The following is a 22,640-nucleotide window of genomic DNA, read 5'->3' as shown; positions in this document are numbered from 1 at the left end:
GGAGAAGCAGACTCCCCACTGAGCAGGGAGCCCGATGCGGGACTCGATCCTGGGACTCCAGGATCATGACCTGAGCCGAAGGCAGTCGCTTAACCAACTGAGCCACCCAGGCACCCCTTAAGACAATTATTTTAATACAGTTTAAAAATGCTGGATTTTACCTTTACAGTACAGGTGAGTTTTTTTTCAATAAGTGACTTGATGTTGTGAAGTGACCCATAAATTGGCAAGTAAAACCAAAAACCAGATATGTGGGTCTAGATACATTTTTTGAGAGAGCCAAATAAATGTTAACTGCATTTGAAGTAAAATTTTATATTTATTAATTTTTTTAAATTTCTGAGCTGTCTTCTCAAACACTATAGGCATTATGATGTAATAACTCTATGAAAGAGGAGTAAATCAATTATAAAAGTGAATCAAAAGACATTAAGACATCACAAGTCAATATTCATCCTCGGCTGGAAAACAACTGAATGGATGCAGAGCAGAGATGGATATATTGGGGCGGGGGGAGGACTTTTATTAGTCTTAGAAGAGAGGTTGTTCACATCTTTTAAGCAGTTTTTATGCGAACATATCTTTTGAAAATAAGCCATGAATTTTCTGAATACCTCTGGAGTAATTTTTCTCACCAAAATATATGTAATAGCCACAGTTGGGCAGATAAAATTTTTGGTGAGATTAGACTATATTGAAACTCAGTGACATTCTGAGATTATTCTGGTGAGGTTGGTTTTGAAGTATCAAGAGGTCTTTAGAGAAGATGCTTAGAAAGATGATTGCATATGTCAGCCTTGAATTATAAGTAGTCTTCATCATAAGGAGAATGTTTATGTTAGTCATATTGATGTAGGAGATTATAGAGCTGCTAGTAGCCTTAGCAATGATTAATTTCACCATTTCATTCAGACTATCTATATTACATATGAGAAAAATAAAATCCAGGATTTCTAGTCAATTAACTCAATAGCTAAAGACATCCTTATTATGAAGCTAGACTTCTTTGATTGGCTCTCCAACTCTTGTTTCCTTTTTTTTTTACTCTTGTTTCTTTATAGCACACTTTTTTCTAAGATTCAATGGGCTCATCATCAAAAACGGTTTACTGTGTCAAAACCTTGCTCATGCAGATAGGCAAATTGCATATGGAAAGTACCTGATATACAAAGATATATATATACAAAAAATATATATGTGTATATATACAAAAATATATTTTTTGTATTTGTATTGTATTTTAATTATATATATATATCGAGAGAGAGAGGTCTTTTTTTCCCTCTTAAACTGATATCTACCATATTTTTTAGTTTAGAACTCAAAGATTTTTGAAGTGTCTATTAAAAACCAGTGCTGTCAATTGTGTAAGACTGTTGAATCACAGACCTGTACCTCTGAAACAAATAATACATTATATGTTAAAAAAAAGAAGATAGTAGGAAGGGTAAAATAAAGGGGGGGAAATCGGAGGGGGAGACGAACCATGAGAGACTATGGACTCTGAGAAACAAACTGAGGGTTCTAAAGGGGAGGGGGATGGGGGGATGGGTATTAAAGAAGGCACGTTCTGCATGGAGCACTGGGTGTTATACGCAGACAATGAATCATGGAACACTGCATCAAAAACTAATGATGTAATGTATGGTGATTAACATAACATAATAAAATTTAAAAAAAATTAGTAAAAAACAAAGTACAATCTTACTAAAATATTTTGCTTTACTTATTTAATTGGTGTTGTTCAAATAAAAGAATTTTAACCGTACATGTATGTCCTTGTGTTCTACCATCAATAGATTTATTTTTGCTGTTTAGTTCAGTCCTTATTTATATGTGTTATTTCTCTGAATAAATATTTGAAGAAAAAGTGACAAACGTTCTTCTTAAAAGTTATATATACATATAATTATATATATGCATATATATATTTAAAACAAAAAAGCAAGTTTTGTGTGTGTGTGTTTGTTTTGCCTGTAAGTGGAGAAAATGTTCTCCCTACTCAACTGCTCCTCCCCAGTACACATACACATCACACACACTTGCCTTTTGTATATATTGTCATATATATTAACTAATATTAATATATAATACATAATTTATATTTGTGTGTATATATGTATCTTTTCATTCTCACACTGTTTTTACTCACTCAATGCCATTTTCTGGAATTGTTCTGAACCTTAGCAGATAATCATGAGCTCCTCAAAAGAAGAGTAACAAAAAAATAAAGAAGAGCACAAAGTTCTTATGGTTGTATGTGTTTGGAAAGAACATGCTTAAAATTTTTATATCATTAAATGACTTAAAATATCTCTTAATAGCTCTTATCTGATCTATATATTTGTCTTTAATTTTGAGATATAGGATTTATTTCTATTCATTTCCAAGAAATATTTAAGTAATATTTTTCTTGTTTTTTTTTTCCCCTTGATGGTCACTTACCTGAATATAGATCTGCTTCCCAAGATCTACTAACATTTCTTGACAGTAGTCAAAAAAATCCCACTTAACTACTAACATAAAATGTAATTGTTAGCACATTCTAATCTGGGTCATTTAGGACAAAGGCAGTTTCTCAGTGTTAATTCAATTACAAATTTTCCAGCTCAGTTTTTATCCTGGTTACCAGTTGCATTAGAGATCTGTATTATTTGTTTTGCTTACCCCTTCATTTCTCTCTTAGAGGAACTTCTTTGCAAAGGGCTCTACCTCCTTCATGCTAAATGATCCCCCTTCTTGAAGACTCATTGCCCCCAGAGTGGATATTTGAATAGTTGAACTAAGAGATGGTAAGATCTAGGTTATAGTAATGAGTGAAGGACTGCGTAGAAGGTCAATAACGTTTGACTCATTATGTTTGGGAGACTGCTCGAGTTTCTAACCTTCTTGAAAGGGTTATTCAACTATTCTTGTATTTCTATAAGAATTGTATTTTTTTAATTGTGGTAAAACATACATGACATAAAATTTACTATTTTAACCCTTTTTAATTTTACAGTTCAGTGGCATTAATTACACTCACATTGTTGTAAAACCATGACCACCATCATTCTTCAGAATTTATCTTCCCAAACTGAAACTCTGTACTCACTGAACAATAACTATACATACCCTTCTCCCCATAGCCCCTGACAACCACCATTCTATTTTCTGTCTCTATGAATTTGACTACTCTATGTACTTCATATAAGGGGAATCATGCAATATTTTTTTCTTTTTGTGTCAATATCTTCAACTTTCATCAATGCTGTAGCATGTATCAGAATTTCCTTCATTTTTAAGGCTGAATATTCCATTGTATGTTTAGATCAGATTTTGTTTATCCTTTTTTCCAACAATGGGCATTTGAGTTGTTTCCATCTTTTGGCTATTGTGATTAATGCTGTTATCAACATTGGTGTATGGATTTCTGTTTGAGTCCCTGTTTTTAATCCTTTGGAATATATACCAAAAGTGAAATTGATAGATCAGATGGTAATTATATGTTTAATATTTTTGAGGAACCACCATATTGTTAAGACTTGTGTTATTTTACTGAAGTGTCCCTTCATCTATGATACCCAAGAGTTTATCTCTTTGAAACTAAGCAGTCCCCAAGTAAGAAATTAATGCAATGCTGGTATCAGAAATAAACCTATACATTCACTGTATGCGTGGAAATCGGAGATTCTGACTTCACATTAGCCTGATAATGACTCTCTCCTGCATATACAGCAGCATAGCTCTTCTTAAATGCAAATTATCAGTTAGTCACTGTTTCTCTACAAAGGGAAGAAAGGGTGAGTTAGGAGGTTTTTTTGTAGTTGTCCAAACTACATTTGGACATTATTAGATGTTCATATTAGATATTAATGGAATAGATAGCATGCTGTCAATTAGGATGGAGAAATATTTGAAAAATAGACTTGGTGAGATTAGTTTCCTGGATATAGCATAGAATGCTGGTTTCAGGCACAGATTCTTGAGCTAGACTGCTTGAGTTCGAATCCTAATTTCATTTTTCACTACCTGTGTGACCTTGAGCAAATTACTTAAATTTTTGGTGTCTCATCCTTTTCATTTATAATATGAGAACAATAACAGTTTGTATTTCATTAATACTTTATGTGAATTAAATAAAAGGTAAAGTTCTTAGAACAAAGACTAGAACATAGGGAGAACTATATATTTGTTAGTTAAATATATTTAGAAAAGGAAGACATCAGTATTACTTCTCAGTTTTATGGCAAGATGACTGAGTGATATCATTGATTATGATAAAAAACAATGAAAGATAAATATAGAGAGAGAAAGCACGTTGAATTTTATGTTTGGATGTGAGGTAAATAGAAATTTTGAGTAAAAAAAATGGAATATACAAGTATGAAGCTCTGAGAAAGGAGATTAGAGCTGGAGTCCATATTTGGAGATTCATCAGCATATAAATTGCAAATTATAACCCAAAATGAATCCACAATGAGAAGAGGGCCTAGTAGTGAAATCCCAATAATGCCAAAATATGAAAACCACAAATAGTTTTAGTTTGACAAAAAGTTCACACACCTCTAAAACTTCAATGGTTTTTGGCACCAAAGATGTCCTAATCCTAAGTGGTTTTCCTCTAAATGACAATATATTTAGGACTCCTATTGACAAAACTGGTATTATACTAGAAGCTAGCATTAAATATGAATATGAGTTCAACATAATGTAGAGCAATGTGGGCAGTTCCCAAACCACATCAATGTCATAAAATAAACCCTTGAATTGTTGTGGCTACTGAGGTTTTGCACCAAATAATGATGTAAAATGGCTAGTCAACCATAAGGAAGAATTCCTTAGCAGATTTACAAGTGGAATATTGCAAAAGTGAGTTTTCAGGGACTGAACAAGAAGCAAATTATTTGCTTCTGGCAAATTGTCAACTACCATCCTTTGTCTATATTATATACTCAGACCTGCTGGAGTCATTCTATTACATTAAGGTGAAAAATAGCATTGGGGTCAGTTGTCTGCCTCCCAACTTGCAGGGCAGAATATATGAGTGGACTTGAAAATTAATTTCTGCCTAAGAGTTAACACCATTCTGTGAAAAAAAGAATTTGAGAAAAGTGAGCAGTTACAGAATTACAAAACCCCTTAGCAGAAAAGCCTTGGGTCATCAGATAGCAAAGAGTGGCTGAAGCATAGGATAACATGGTAAGGAGGTACACAGACATTTTTATATGGCCCCTTGGATCTTGGGAAACTGAAGTTGTTTCAAAGAGTTGGTAAGGTTGTTCAAGAAAAACAAAGCTAACTTACAGTCAATAGTTCATCCATCTTGATTTCATTTAGTATGATACCATGTGCACTATTTAGAATAAGTAATAAGTGTTTTCTTCTCTAAAAAAAAAAAAAAAAAAAAGATGGTTTTTGCAAGGGACCAAGTTCTTTTCTCACTGGGACCTTGCAAGGCCGGGAGTATACCCTGGTTTCTGTGCAGGTGGGTTAATTAAAGATGGTGTTTTCTTCTCTAAAAAAAATAGAATAAGTAATAAGTGTTACTTGCAAATTAAAATGAAAATCAATGTGTAACATCACAAATTATCTATGCCTAAAGGCAATATGATAATATTAATGAGGGTATATAGTATAATGGTAAGAGTAAAGGTTCTGGAGTCATTTGGATGAAGTTCCCATTTCCCAGTTTCTCAACTCAATCTGTGACTCCATTAAAACCCCTCGATCTCTCTCAACTTGTTTCCTCTATTGAATAGAGCCCACCTCATAAAGATTTTGTGATGATTAAATGAAATAATGAATGAAAAGAAATCAGCACAATGCCTAGCTGTGGAAGTCAGATAATGGCCCCCAAAGATATCCATGTCCTAATCTCTGGAACCTATGTTATCTTACTGGGAAAGACGAACTTGTAAATGGGTTAAGTCAAGGCTTTTGAAGGGACAGGTTATTCTGGAATTATCTGGATTATTCTGGATAATAATTATATTATCTTGATGGGTGCAATGTAATGACAAAGAGGCTGAGAAGAGGGATACAAAAGAATTAGGGTCAGGGAAAGAAGAATCAGGATTGAAGCAGAGTTTGAAGTAACCTCTAGAAGCTGGGAAAGGCAAGGATTCTCCCCTAGAATTTCTGGAAGGAACAAAGCTGTGCTGACCCATTTTAAACTTCTGACACCCAGAACTATAAAATAACAAATTTGTGTTGTTTTAAGCCACTAAGTTTGTGGTAATTTGTTATAGCAGCAGTAAGAAACTAATACATTAACACACAGCAATTCCATGATAAATGTTAGCTGGTATTATTATTGAGAAAAGAAAAAAAAAATATGGTCAGGGCTACAAAAGATGAGGAATATCATTTTTTAGGGGAAGGGATTATTTTTATTTTTAATTATATGAATATTATAAAATGAGACCTAGACGTTGTAAAATATTTGAGAAATATAAAACAAGGAAAATATATGCAAGAAAAATTCAAACTATCTTTTCCATTCAGGATCCATGGCCTGCCATTTCAGAAACAAAGCTTTGTTAACAGATTCTTTATGTTGTTGTTATTGTTGTTATTGTTTTTTTAGAGAGACACAGAGAGAGAAAGAGAGAAAGGGGGGGAGGGGCAGAGAGAGAGGGAGAAAGAGAATTCCAAGCAGGCTGCAAGCCCGGTGTGGAGCCCTTGGCTGGGCTTGATCTCAAGACCATGGGATCACAACCTGAACTGAAATCAAGAGTCAGATGCTAACCAACTAAGCCACCCAGGTGTCTCTTATTAACAGATTCTTGTGTACCCCTTAAAAAATGTTCTTATGTAAAAATACCTGCAACTGTTTTTTTTTTTTTCCTGATTTATCCTTTTAAATTTTGTTGTATAGATTTGCCTGTTTATTTCTTGTTATTTTGTCCATTACTGCTACTTATATTTTGAACTTCTGTTACTTACTAGCTTACACATTTGGGATTTCTAAGGCTTTTTGATAAATTGACCCTTTATCATTGTGATAAGACTTCTTAAAAACCTTTGCTAATATTCTTTATGCTGGAGTTAATCTTGTCTGACATTATAAGCCACTGACTTAGTTATGATTTGTGTTTACAAAACATATCTTTCTGCATATTGCTTTTAACCTTTCTATGCCTTTATATTTAGTGTGTACAGCATATGGTTTGGTCATTCTATGTGTAAGCATGATAGTAGTTTTTGTTTTTAATTAGACTATTTAGTCCTTTAAAATATAACATAATTATTGACATGGTTTTATGGCTACTATCTTACTATTTATTTTTTGTTTATCCATCATTTCATTTTTTTCCCTCCTTTCTTACCTTCTTTTGGGTTGAGTACATGTTAGTATTCCATTTTTATCTTGTCTATTGCTTTTTTCACTCTGCCCCTCCCTGCTTTTTGTGGTTTCTATATGAATTACAATATGTATCACAGTAGTCTTCTTGTTATTTTATGCATAATTTAAGGAACTTACATTGGTTTACTTCCATTTCCTTCTAGTCACTTATGCAATTGTTATACATTCCATTCCCCCTCTCTCCCTCTCTTTCAGGACATGTTATTTTATACAATCAAGTATCTTTTGAAGGAATTCAAAAATTGATTTTTAAAAAAGACTTTTATACTTGCCACACATTTACCATACTCAGCCCTCTTCATTTGTTGGTATAGATGCTAATTTCTATCTCGTATCAATATTATTTAGCCTAATTAATCTGCTTCAACATTCACAAAGTGCAGGACTGCTAGTGGTAGATTCTCTGAGTTTCTGTTCATGAGAAAATATCTTTATGTTGTCTCTGGTTTTGAATGGTATTTGAAAGACACTTATTTCTGGACTTTAAATTCTATTTCAACATTTTTTTTCTTTGCCTTTAATGATTTATTTCATTTTTTTTAATGAAAAGTATGAGGCCATAATTATAGTTTCTCACATAGGTAGTGTGGTATCCCCTTCTGTCTGCTTTTTAAATGTTCTTTATATTTGGCTTTCAGCAGCTTGATTATGTTGTGTCTTTTTTTTTTTTTTTTTTTCTTTATCTTGCTTGGGGTTTGTTGTGATTCTTTAATCTACAGTTGATTTTCTTTTTAATTAAAAAAATGCTAAGCCACTATTTATTTATTTACCCCATACATTCTCCTTTCCCTTCTGGGATTCTAATGATACATATATTAGACTGCTTGATATTGTCCCACAGGTCTCTGAGTGTTTTTTAATTTTTGCTTTAATTTGTTTTCTGTGTGCCTCAGTTTCAATGATTTCTGTTTTTCTATCTTCAAGATGATTGACAATATATTTTACAATATCCTATCTTCTATTAAGCTCTTCTTTTTCCTTATTTTTTAAAAAAGTTTGGATATATTGTAGTTCTCAGTGCTAGAATTTTCACTCAGTTCTTTTTTTATAGTTACATTTTTCTATTGAGATTTCCCTTCAATTCATTCATTACATTTAGATTTTTCCTTATACCTTCATTTATAATAGCAAAATAAACTATTGAAGAAGTTAATTCTGACATATCGTCTCTGTTTGCTTCTAATCAGTTTTTCTTGTTTGATTTTGAATCACATTTTCCTGTTTCTTCAGATATCTATTAAATATTTATTGTATATTCTGCATAATATATATTGTTGACAAACTGATTTTTGTGTTTCCTCAAAATATTGAGTTTTTGTTTTGTTTTGTTTTTCTGACAAGCAATTAATCTACTGATACATCACCTTGATTATCTCCAGTCTTCTTTTTCAGTTTGTTTCTTTTTTATTGTAGTTCTAGAGTAACCTTAATTTTAGGACTATAGAAGCCATTCTACAAAGGCTTTCCTAGACTGTGTCTTTTCTGAAATCTCAATGAAATGACTAGGGGGTTCACATGAAATTTTGTTTGTTACATCTGGTGTGTTCTCTAGCTGCTCAGTATTTTTTCTTTTTTTTTTTTTTAAGATTTTATTTATTTATTTGAGAGAGAGAGAATGAGAGAGAGAGAGAGCATGAGAGGGGGGAGGGTCAGAGGGAGAAGCAGACTCCCTGCCGAGCAGGGAGCCCGATGAGGGACTCTCGATCCCAGGACTGCAGGATCATGACCTGAGCTGAAGGCAGTCGCTTAACCAACTGAGCCACCCAGGCGCCCTGCTCAGTATTTTTTCTAAGCAAAACCTTATAGAATATACCTGAGGCATGTGCAGCTCAGTCTTCAGCAAAAGACGTAAAAGCACCCCTCTGCAAAGCCCTGGAGCTTTTTCTTTATGTACTCTGCAGGACCAATTCCAACCACCTCATCATTGTCAAACTCTTATCTTTGCTTCTTCAGCACTGTGAGGCCATGAAGCATGGTGGCATGCTTTACTTGGATTCTGTTTCTCTGTCTCACGATCAGGAAAGTTTCTCTAAGCAGAAAACAGACACAATTGTGATGTTCATCTCTTTTGTTTCTCAAAGTCCTGTGCTATCTGTTTTTCAAATTCTAAACACTGTTGCTTCATCTGTTTTGCTTGGTCTTAGAGTGGTTGACAGTGGGAGAGGTATCCAATAAGCTGTCTGTCACAGACAGAAGTGGAAATTACATATATAATCAATTTCCTTATCCTCTTTAGAAATTGTTTTTTGGGCACCTGGGTGGCTCAGTCGTTGGGCGTCTGCCTTCGGCTCGGGTCATGATCCCAGGGTCCTGGGATTGAGCCCCGCATCGGGCTCTCTGCTCAGCCAGGAGCCTGCTTCTCCCTCTCCCACTCCCCCTGCTGGTGTTCCCTCTCTAGCTGTCTCTCTCTCTCTCTGTGAAATAAATAAAATAAAATCTTTAAAAAAATTTAAAAAAAAAGAAATTGTTTTTCCTTTTTTGAAATGTTATATGAATTTGGGTTTTAAAAAAATCATATTTTCTATAAGAATGAGATGGAAAATGGGAAAATGAAAAAAATTTTAAATGTCCTTCATAATGGAACAAGCTTAGTTTCTTCAGTGCTCTAGCTTTTATTAATAATGATTAAATGTGAAATCAAAGAATAACAAGAACTATCAGTATTTCACATGCTTATGCTAATCCTGATACATTGACCGTTGGCAATGCACCATTTGTTGGTTGTTTTTACATTTTTGAAACTGAGCTACAAATGTATTCTGTTTTCAACTATCTGCCAAGAGCATAAATAGTTGAGCTTTAAAATGACACCCAGCTACATCTCTATTTGTCTGAATAAATGTCTGTATGTGATATGTTTATAACTGTTGCAACACTTCTTTTCTTCACTCTAACGGTTCTGTAGAGATATAATATATCACTATATAGAATTCAAAACATGCTCAACACTTTGTGCTAAGGCACTTCTGCTTCAAAATGTTTACAATTTGATCTGTCTGTACCCATTGAATTTACTATAACCAAAATTACACTTGCACTAAACTCTATGGCTGAATTAAAGGTAAACATGAAAATTTCAAAACACTTAAAAGGACTCAAACATAAATGTATTTGTATTATCTAAGCAAAATACAGTGACTAAAAGTCCTCAAAAAATGTTTATGTGAAAAAAATTAAAGTAAAATGCAATATAGATACAAATATATTATCCAGGGTATGGAAAATATAACCTTATAATTTTACAATAGATTGTTCTTTATAAAAACAATTTTTAAAATATATAAAAGCACATAAATAACAATAGTTAAAAATAAAAATGTCTATTAGTTTCCTTAGCTTAAGAAGATAAAAAATAATTAAGGTGGTCCTAGAAAAACTTCCCTAGAAGCACTTCTTTTAGTAGTGCTGACTTCACTTGTTTCTAAGATCTAGCTCAAGATCTTCCTATTTATGGGTGACTGAAGTTTAAACTAGTCTGAGAAAAATCTATCAAAAATTATACAAAAAACAAGTCATATTTCCTAGGGAAAAGTATTTTGTAATTCTTCCTTATTTCTCATGCTTATCATCATTTAATTACAAATAAAACCCCTCTTATTATCAAACACTTTGATTAATTAAAAATAAACAGTGGAATAAAACAGGAAGCCATGAACAACCAATATGCATGTAATAGATACTCATTTTGACATGAACCGTAAAAGTGCACATGTATGTTTTTTCTTCTGTTTATAGCTAAGTCTTTTTCTTTTGGCTACAATCTGCTGATCAGAGTTCTATGCAGTCTTCAAAACTAAAAACATCCATTGTGAATATCCTGTATGCCAGGATTTTTTTTTTTTTTAATTTTAGGTGGAAGAAAAATTAAAATCAGAAAATCCTGAGTGCATATATTTTCTAAACATTCACTATTTTTCAATCTTTTTTACATAATGTAATAGTAATACTTTTAGCAACTAAATTTTAAGTTTTTCTAAATATTAAACCAAAGTTTAAAAGAAACAAAGCCATATTTCTTTTATATACATATATACTTAGTCTATATAATATTCAGAAAAGTACAAAACTACCATAACAAGAACATCTTAGACAAATATGTAATCACACTCATTTGAGTCTTGGTAAACATATGACCCAAGTAAATGGAGCAGAAATACACTTTCTTGCCAGATACTAGCTTCCTAGCCATAAATATTGAGATGCCTACAGATATAAGTTGTCCTGTTTTGCTGTAGGAATGAAGGGTGTTGATTAAATTGGAGAGGCACTTATGTAGCGCTCATAGAAGAGAGTTTTACTCATGCATATTTAATGTCATTTATTTTGTTAATTCTAAGCTTTATAAAGACAGGGATCTTAACTGTCTTATTCACAACTATTATCTCCCATCTATGGCACTGTGTCTTGTAACTAGTAGAGAATCAATATACATTTAATGAAGAAAAACCATGATCAAGCCATTTTTAGAACATACATGCATATACCAGAATGTAGATAGCATACAAAAATACTTAACATCACAGGAAATCAAATGACCATCTTAAGAACTATCCAACTAACATATAGACAAAATTTAGAAAATGATAACAATAATTATTGAAATAGCAATGACAGGATAGGCACACTTATAACATTATCAGAAGAAATATAAATTCATACATTTTTCAGGACACAATTTTATAATATGTATTCAAAAGCCTCAAAAACATTAATATATCCTAAATCCTTCAGAAATGTATATAAAGATTTATGTATATTTATACAGATATATTCATGTCAGTAAAAAAATGTAAATTGGCTAAATATTTACTAGAAGACTGATTAAATAAATAATGTGACATCTATATGTTGGAATATTATGCAGGCATTTAAATAATGTATTCATACCCTAATGATGTGGAAATACTCAATGAAAATTAAAAACTAAACTGTATACTTAGAAAATCATACTTATTATAAAACATGCACACACAAAAGAAAAACAATAAAATGGAAAGAATTTATCTATTTTGGGAGTGATAAGGTTTTTGAAGTTTTTATTTCTTCTTTATTCTTCCTTTTGATTTTTTTTTTTTTTTTCCTATCATGAACATGCTTTTTACAAATCAGGACAAAAATTTCCTTAAAAGCTTTTTCATTTTAATTTCTGTATCAGTTTTTTGTTCTTTGAAAATATCATCAGAAAACTGATTTTGATTGTTACATTTAGTGAGTGGAGAGAGGGTGTAAAGTTTTGTGAATATTAAAATACTAGCCTGACATGACTTGCCTAAATTTAAGGGTGTCACATTTGATAAAATGTTAGCAGGAAAAGGAACATTAGAGATGCCCTAATTAAACCTCCATCTTCAGCAGTAAGTGGCCATGCACTATTTGCACATGAAGCTTTCCATGAAAATGTGTTTCAAGTTTGGCACATCCTTGTGCTGGTTTGGGAAAGCATGTAGAAAATAATACAACTGGGCGCCTGGGTGGCTCAGTTGGTTAAGCGACTGCCTTCGGCTCAGGTCATGATCCTGGAGTCCCGGGATCGAGTCCCGCATCGGGCTCCCTGCTCGGCAGGGAGTCTGCTTCTCCCTCTGACCCTCCTCCCTCTCATGTGCTCTCTCTCTCTCATTCTCTCTGTCTCAAATAAATAAATAAAAATCTTAAAAAAAAAAAAAAAAAGAAAGAAAATAATACAACTAATGGGCCAAGATTCTCTACTCTAATAAGCATTTACATTTTAAAATGTGTCAGCAAGCTGAATATTTATTAGACATGAAAACCTTACAAACTGACTATTCATGACAGTTTGACAATAGTTTCCATGTGGAAAGTAAATTATAAAAAAGTTAAATTACAGAAAAATAAAATAAAATAGCATTTTTCCACTGGGTTATCAAAGTTTTATTTGCTTCGTTGTTTTCCTTTTTGTTATTTACTATTAATTTGCTTTTTTCCTAGGTTCACCGCTAACCTGTATTTATAGCCTTTGCATTTAGATTGAGAACATATGACTGAAAAATGAAATGTAGGCTTCCAGGCCCACCTATAAACATTCTGTAACAATTCTTCATATTGTAGGTCATATTTAAAGATTATGGGGTCACTAGATGCAAGGATGCTAAATCCCTAAATCACTTTTTGTAAAAGATTTTATTTATTTATTTGAGAGAGAGAGAGAGTGTCCTCCTCTGGGAGGAGCAGAGGGAGAGGGACAAGCAGCTTCTACACTGAGTATGGAGCCCGATGCAGGGCTCGATCTCATGAGACCATGACCTGAGCCAAAATCAAGAGTTGGTCACTTAACCAACTGAGCCACCCAGGTGCCCCCTTAAATCCTTTGTATAAGAACTTTTCAGGAAAATTATGTAATTATGAACATCCACACTGACTATGCATGAGTGAGAATAGCACAAAAGTTTTGCGATTACTTATTGTAGCAGCTAGCATTAATTACACAGACTAATAAAAAAAAAAAAAACTAGCACCTCAAAATCTGATGCTGAAGTGACAAAAACTATAATATGTGACATTAGCTAAGTTGTTGGGCAGCAGATGTTAAGAATATGGATAAAGCAGGTTGGTAAATTGGCGACTGCAATGAAGACAAATTTAAAACTGTCACCTGTGGGAGCTTGGAATACAGTCCAATGCTTATTGAACGTTTAGTTCTAGAGATGCTTGGAATATACATGTTAGTAATACGTATTATTGTTATTGATATTTTCAGCAAAAGTATTGTAAGAAAGAGGTGAGCTCAGAAAATAATTGGCAGATTTAAAGTAGAAATGAAACGGAATAAAGAAGTGCAGAAAAATAAGTAAGAGATAGTGTAATATAGGAAAGACTGAACAACCAAGGCCCAATGAGAGTTCTCAGATGCACAGTGACTCAGATTTGTGCCAAAGATCAAATAAAGGGAATGCTCTACCCACTCAAGCTTTCCAGCCTCAAAATTATCTGAGTTGAAGTTGAATAGAGAGACATGACAACAAGGTAGCAAAGAAATGAAACATATTTGAGAACAAAGTCTGATAGTTTTAGCTCCTTGTGCCTGAAATTGATTAGAAGCAAATAGTTTGCCAAGTTTTTAAAAGAATTATACTGCCAAATAGCCACAAGTCCATATTAAGAAGGCTTTGACTCTGTAATTCTTTTTTTTTTTTTTTTTAAGATTTTATTTATTTATTTGAGAGAGAGAGTGAGAGAGCACAAGCAGGGGGAGCAGCAGAGGGAGAGGGAGAAGCAGGCTCCCGCTGAGCACGTGGGGCTGGATCCCAGGATCCTGGGATCATGAACAAAGTTGAAAGCAGACGCTTAACTGACTGAGCCACCCATGAGCCCCTTTGACTCTGTAATTCTTTTTTTTTTTTTTTTTAAGATTTTATTTATTCATCTGACAGAGAGAGACACAGCAAGAGAGGGAACGCAAGCAGGGAGAGTGGGAGAGGGAGAAGCAGGCTTCCCGCCGAGCAGGGAGCTCAACACAGGGCTCAATCCCAGGACCCCAGGATCATGACCTGAGCCGAAGGCAGGCGCTTAACTGACTGAGCCATTCAGGCGCCCCTTGACTCTGTAATTCTTAAAAAAACTTTTGGACACCCATATGTTCTGTAAACTGAATAGCCAAGAGAGACCTATTCTTCAATACCCTCTTTACAGATGGCCAAGGAGAATAAAAGGTAAACTTCACTGAATTTGGTTTTCTTAACAAAGGAGTTCTTCCCAGTGAAGATAATCAGGCTGAATAGAGAATCTTTCTTTTTTCTCTGGGAAGTAGGACTTTACAATATCTGCCTAGTTGGATTCCATAAATACCATGAATTAAAAATTTCTATGTGCCTTCTATTCTCCTATTTTCCAAACAGGAGTTACTGAGATTACCTTGTCTGTCTGTAAGTATGTGTATTTGGACTATCAGGGGACATAAACATGATTTTTTAAGAATTTTCAGATTTCAAAGCCATGGATATGGTTGTATATATAGATCTGATAAAGACAACTGTCATCATCCAAAGATCCCAGAACATAAGCCAGATGACTGGATGAGACTGGAGGTTATTCATTTGTGGAAGTTGAGAATATGGGAGATAGTGTGAAAGGATTATTTGGTGACCTGAGGATTAGTCTGTAAAGAAGATATTGATATATACTTATTAAACCATTTCCATTTTAACTAGTTTGAGATCATGTGACTAACTTTTGTCTCCAAAACCTCCTGCCTGATCCTCCACCCTTACTTCTCTAAGATGAATATGGAAGATAGTAGGAGCCTGTTGTCATTGCTTGTAGGAAAACCACTCAGGAAGGGATGAACAACAGATACACTTCACTTGCATTTAGTCACTAAGACTTCTGGATTTTTGGTGGTGTCGTCGATACAGGTGGTGTTGTTGATACAGGATTTTTGGTGGTGTTATTGATACATGTTTTAGCATGAATGACCCTGGCTATAGAGTAACTAACTTTTTAGCAAAAATAATTCCATTTTATAACCAAAAATTAAAATATCATTTTAAAGGAAAGAATACATAGCATATTTTAGATATACAAAGAGGTTGAAATTGGTCTTTTTTTCCCCCAAAGACATAGCATTTATAATTTTTCAAAGTCTGTCATTTAAAAAGAAAGAAAGCAACTCCTACTTCTTTTTAAGTGAAGATGTCAGGAGAGCTATTCCATTTAGCAAACACTGATTTTCACTGGGGCCTATTTTTACCCATGATTCAAGGAACACAAAATTTGTGGATTTTGGAGATGTGATTATAGGTGACTGTCTAGAAATAATTGGTGATAACTTCTGAAGAAGCTGTCATAGGTACATATGATGTCTATAAGTTAATAACAGCTTCTATTGCTCATATTGTTTTCCACAAAGACGGCTGTTCCATTCTATTTGACCTTAATTGGTATAATTGATAGCAGTTAGAGCTTGGTGTACCATTTTAATCATGTAGGTACAGCTTTCCTGACAGAAGACAACAAAGTAGTTGCTGTGTGTTATCTAGTGTTAGAGACAGAAAGGTAAAATAAATAAATGTTTGTTATTTAACCTGAGACCTGGGTACTTGTAGATCATTACTGGTAATTTACTAATGGTTTCAAAGAGTTTTATGCTAATCTCTAAACAATTAAAGAAAGCTACTTGCCGTGTAATTTAACATAAAGGAAAAGAGAAAATTATCTGGATATAGGTTAGAGACATAAATGATCCAAGAAGAGCAGCAGGTTTGAAAATGTTCTAAACATTAGTGCAACCCCTAGTAAAAAAAACTTTTATGACAGACAAGGTGCTGAGCTCTTATTATTTGAATACGTGATATTTAGTTCGAAGTAAAAACTGAACATGATCTTAGTTATAAATGTGATTGCAGATCTTCCTTGATTTACAATGGGTTATATCCTGATAAACACATTGTAATTTGAAAATATTATAAATAAAAAATGCATTTAATACACCTAGCCTACTGAACACCATAGGTTAGCCTAGCTTACCTTAAATGTGCTCAGAACACTTATATTAGCCTCCAGCTGGGCAAAGTCATCTAACACAAAGCTTGTTTTATAATAAAGTATTGAATACCTCATGTCATTTATTAAATACTGTACTGAAAGTGAAAGACAAAATGGGTGTATGGATACAGAATGGTTGGAAATGTATTGGTTGCTTACCCTCAAGTTCTCACGACCACTGGCCAGCATCATTGGAGAGTGTAACACCACATAGTGCTCACTGGGAAAAGATCCAGATTCAAAATTCAAAGTATGGTTTCTACTGAATGTGTATTACTTTCATACCATTGTAAAGTCAAAAAACCATTAAGTTGAACCATTGTAAGTCAGGAAACATCTGTGATTTGAATGGGTTGCTTAGTATATGTGTATGGGGGAGGGGTTGGATGCTGAAAAGAAAAGAGATATTGCTAATTTAATATTAATATTGTTTAATTATTTTGAGATCATGAGCTGGTTGTTCCCCCCCAAAAAAGTATTGTGCCTTTCACCTTTATCACCATTCTTTGGTATGTTTCTTTTTTCTCTTTTCTTAAATAATAGGAAGGCAAAATTCATTTCAACTATAAAAACTCTAGGAACTCAAGGTTTTTACTCTCTCTGGTAATTGAACAATGTTTATTCTATCTTCCCATTAAGGAACTGGATTCTGCAGCATTTTCTTTTTTTTTCCTTTTTTTTTTTAATTAAATATTTTTTCATTCTTATGTTAATCCCCATACATTACATCATCTGCAGCATTTTCTATTCATTCTTTTGGTTTGTTTTTTTGTTTTGTTTTAATTTGGGAAACAGTTTTACTGTCTAAACCAAACTTTTAACAATGGGCCACTTTCCATTAGGATATATTGCAGTTCAGTGTATGAGAAGGTCAGCAGTCCATGCGCAATATATTTTTTAAAGATTTTATTTATTTATTTGACAGAGAGAGAGAGGTCACAAGTAGGCAGACAGGCAGGCAGAGGGAGAGGGAGAAGCAGGCTCCCCACTTAGCAGGGAGCTGGATCCCAAGACGCTGGGATCATGAACTGAGCCGAAAGCAGACGCTCAACCGACTGAGCCACCTAGGCATCCCTCCATGCCCCAATATGGTTCTCTCTCATGGTTCTTCTTTAATTCTTCTAGTCTAACCCCTGGTAATGACATCTTCTACCAGGTAGTATTAACTCAACCAGGGTAGACAGAGACCATGACAAATGTTGGGGGACCTAGGAGTGTGCCTGCCATTCGGCAATTCAGAAATTAAAAAAAAAATGTTATGCTGCCCACTATATCTAAGACTTTCCTGGAAGTTCTTTTACTTAGCTAATCATTAGCTAGTCAAATCACTACAACAGTTGATAGTTTCCTTCAGCCTCCAATCCCCTCCCTCCCGTAGCTTATGTCTAATTCCAATCTCATGTAGCTTTATTTGTACCTTCTTACCTTTTTTTTCTTTATCTCAAGGGGAAAAAATATTCAGTCATTAAAGCTGCCTTTTCTTCCTAAATCTTAGTTATTATCACTTTCCCATTCTAGAACTTTGCTTCCAAATTTATTCTCTTTCTGTCTAGGACCACATGCCTCTTCAACTGTACTCATTCTCCTCTGCCTACAAACATAGGGCTTGACTATTCTGAAAAACCAAAAGAAACAAAAAGTACTTCATTTTATCCTAACATATGTCTTTCCAGACAATCTGTTTTTCTGCTTTCTGTAATGGTTCAAAACCTCTGCAATGGATAATTAGCAACCATGGCCACCATATTACTTCTACCACTTTCTTGCTTAACCATATACTGACTTCTAAGCCAATCACTGTAATGAAATTGCCTGCTCAAAGTTTCCAGGGATTTCCTAATTATAAAATCTCATGGTTATTTCTGTATTCTCATTTTTTAAGGCCTCCTACTACATTTGATTTTTCTTTTAAATCTTCACCTAGTTACTGAAATCTACTCCTTCATTCCATACTTCTGCCCTATCTTTTTTATTACCTTTCTCTTAACTTTTTTTTTTTTTCCTATATCCCCTTTGCTAACTGGCTGCTCTTTCCTCCTTTTCACTTTGATCTCAGAAAACACTGTGTTTTGGTCTCTTGCTATTACACTTGTCATTTTACATTCTTGCTCCCAAGAGTTCATGGATTATTTTGGTTTTAAGTAAGTATACTCCAAAACATGTATCATTACTCTTGTTCTCTCATCAGAACTCTACAGACATGTTCCCAATTTTTTTTAAATTAATTAATGTATTCGAGAGAGAGAGAAAGAGAGAGCACATTAGTGGTGGGGGGGCAGAGGGAGAGAAACTCAAGTAGATACCATAATGAGCATGGAGCTTGACCCAGGGCTCACGCTCACGACCCTGAGATCATGATCTAAGCTGAAATCAAGAGTTGGACACTTGCGGCTCCTGGGTGGCTCGGTCATTAAGCGTCTGTCTTCAGCTCAGGTCATGATCCCAGGGTCCTAGGATCAAGCCCTACATCAGGCTCCCTGCTTGGCGGGAAGCCTCCTTCTCCCTCTCCCACTCCCCCTGCTTGTGTTCCCTCTCTCTCTCTCTGTGTCTCTCTCTGTCAAATAAATAAATAAAATCTTAAAAAAAAAAAAGTTGGACACTTAACTGGTTGAGCCACATAGGCGCCCCAACATGTTCCCAATATCTAATTGAATTGTCCATTCTATAGATTGCATAACTTTTCCTTCACACCTGATTAATCATTACTCAGTCTCAAAAGTGTTTTAATTCATCCCTATCTTTACCATATTGGGCAAGATGACAAATTCTCAACTGTTCACTTAAAATGTTTCTGTTGGATTAGGGATAGCTGACAAACAGGCCCAGTACAGGACTGAATGCAAGAGACCTAAAGACCTTCCCCATCCCCCTAAAGCATAGATATAAATATCTTTAAGTATAACAGTGGCTCCAGGAGGACACTGATGATCTGAATGCACTACTCTTTTTAAGGCAATGGGAAGTATTTATTAAGTTTCATTATGGCTGAGACAGTGTTATTCATGGTTCTACCACAGGCCCTCTTCTTTCCTCTTTCAACACTCCTTGGTTAATCTTGTCCATTCCTACATCCACATGTAGATTCTTTCATTCAACAAATATGTATTGAGTCCAAGTACTACTGTAATTACTAGTGATAAAAAGTAAACAAACTATAGTAAATATAGGTGGTGAAATGCATAGGAAGGGAGGCAAATCTTATTTTCTATAAGAAATATCTATGTTGCGGGAGCAGCTAGGGCAAAAACCCTAAAATGGATAAAAGCTTGGTATATTCTAAGGCAGAGGGAAACCTGGAATAGTTTCTAGTGACAGAAAATACTAACCGTGTGAGATGATGTTGGAGATCTAGACAGGTGTCAGATCATGGAGGTTTACATAGACCTCTATGTGAAAAACAAGGGTAGTTTCACTTCCAAATAGTTCTAGCTTTATGTCAGAATTACGCCCTGGCTCCTATTTGCAGCTGCTTTAAGCTATCTCATTTGGTTACTATTCAGATGAACTCAAACTATAGGAAACTGAACTCCTCGTCTTAACCCGAAACATGCTACTTTCCTTCTTCCTGTCTTAGAACATGGAACCCTGAAACACTTTGCTGCCTCAGCCACACACCTGTGAGTCTCCCATCATCTACTCCTGCTTCTTTCTCACCTATCCCTCTCAACACTAATTAACCATTAGTGCTATTAAGGATACTTCCTCGATATCTTTGTCTAGGTCTCACTCTCATTCCTACTGTAACACCTGTCACAAAATCTCTTTCTTCAGTCATTTCAAAATTTCTCAATTGGCCTTAGTCACTTTCTAGCCAAGTCACCACATTGCTATTCACCACACCTTTTAAAACACAGTATGTTCCTATAATAACAATTTTGTTTAAAATCTGTTGGGAACTCACTACCCATGCTTTTATGCTGCTTATCTCTCTGTTCCTTAACTTCAAATATCTATTCATCCTCAACATATTATAGTTCCCTGAAAAATAATTTTCAAAAATTTACTAAAATAATACATATATATTTCATTACTGTACATCAATCTTTTGTTCTGATCTTAGTATTCTTTTACAACTCAATTTCTAAAATCATAAAGATATATTTGATAACTTTTATTTTGCACCATTTCATAAATGTAAAAGTCAAGGATTAAATACTTTTTAGTAAGAAGCAAGATGAAGACAAATTGAAATCGTTGATTTCCATTTTCTTTGGAAAAGAAAATATTTCCCAAGTGAAGAAAAGAAAGGTTAAATCTACAGGGAAAACTTGACAGAAGATTTAACACCATTATATTAATAGAAAAGATATCCACAGGGAGGCAAAGTAATACTCTATTTTCCACCTTTGATAAGGTGACCTGGGCTTTTAAATACTTCGCAAAAACTCTGCATTAACAATGTGTAAGAATGATGACATTAGCTTGTGAATATTTAACAATTGTGATGATTATGTCCTTGAGAGTTTATTCTTATAAAAAATGGGAGGCAGGGGTATATGTACCTCAATCTCTGAAGCACAGTAATATTATAATTTTCCATTTGATATAAAAATATATATATTTTACATATACATATAAACTTTCATTGAAAGGAACTTTCAAAAATAAATTTTATTTAGAATTTTACTTCAGGGAACAATTCTGGAATCAAGTTAATTAATTGCAGAATGGTTAAGAACCATAATCTGAGGGTAAACTCTTCCCAAATCCCTACCTGACTAATAATGCTACATATGTGTGCAAGACCAAAGATATTTCCATAGAAAATCACTCAGAAACCAGGAGAAAGGTCTATTCTTAAAAGACAGAATTGATTCTGATGAGATTTGTGAGTTTGTTACACCTTTGACTATGTTCACCAACTTAGGAGATTTATGAAAATCGAATTCAACTTTGAGAAAAGGAAAATAAGGAGATGGGATCACTCATCTATTTAGACCGACTATCCTGTCATATTAATACAAACATGTTACTAATACAGAAAAATGAAACAGAATAGAGAGGGAGGTCATGTGAATATAAGAACTTGATACATGTAGTACCAAAATTAAATAGAGAATCATAGATTTTAAAGCAAATGATGTTGGAAAACAACAGTTTACCATATGGAGAAAAAGTATAAAAGTAAAGATAGATAAATGATGTAAGTAATGGAGAGATAGATATATGGATACAGAAATACATTCATACAACTAATAGAATATAGGGCAGTATATTTATAGTTATGGTTTGAATTAAAAAAAAAAAAGCTTTACAAAGCCGAAAGGAGTAAAAAACAAACATTAAAGAGAAAACCAGATAGGCTTAAGTATATAAAAAAACAATGATTTTTATTCAAGGAGAGACAAAATTATATGAAGACAAATTTGCAACACAAAACTTGGCAAGAGCTTAATATTTAGAAACTTAGACTATCTCCAGTAAATGAAACAGAAAAAAAAGAAAGAAACTGATAAAAATGGATGAAATTCACAGAAGTAACTAAGAAGGCAAAATCAGTGGCAATTAGAAAATTTAGAAGAGTTTAGAATCAAACATTGTGAGGATGCAAAGAAATGGGAATTTTCATGTATTGTTAGTAGGTGTGTAGCTCGTGAGAGTTGGTTTCAAAGTGCAGTCTTAAAATCACTATGCTGTACCTGACTTTCAGTGAGACAAGTCATACAAACAGAGTTCCGAGGGGTTAATAACCATAAAATATTCCACTTAATTAGTCATAAAGAGCAAAACTATAATAAAGAGATATTTTACATGTATAAAGTCATTAAATATTGTAAAAGAATAATATTCAATA

Source organism: Mirounga leonina, unplaced genomic scaffold, assembly GCF_011800145.1.
Source record: "Mirounga leonina isolate KUSES-001 unplaced genomic scaffold, KU_Mleo_1.0 Mir_418, whole genome shotgun sequence".
Taxonomy (NCBI): Eukaryota; Metazoa; Chordata; class Mammalia; order Carnivora; family Phocidae; genus Mirounga; species Mirounga leonina.
Note: the sequence above shows the minus strand (reverse complement) of the source record.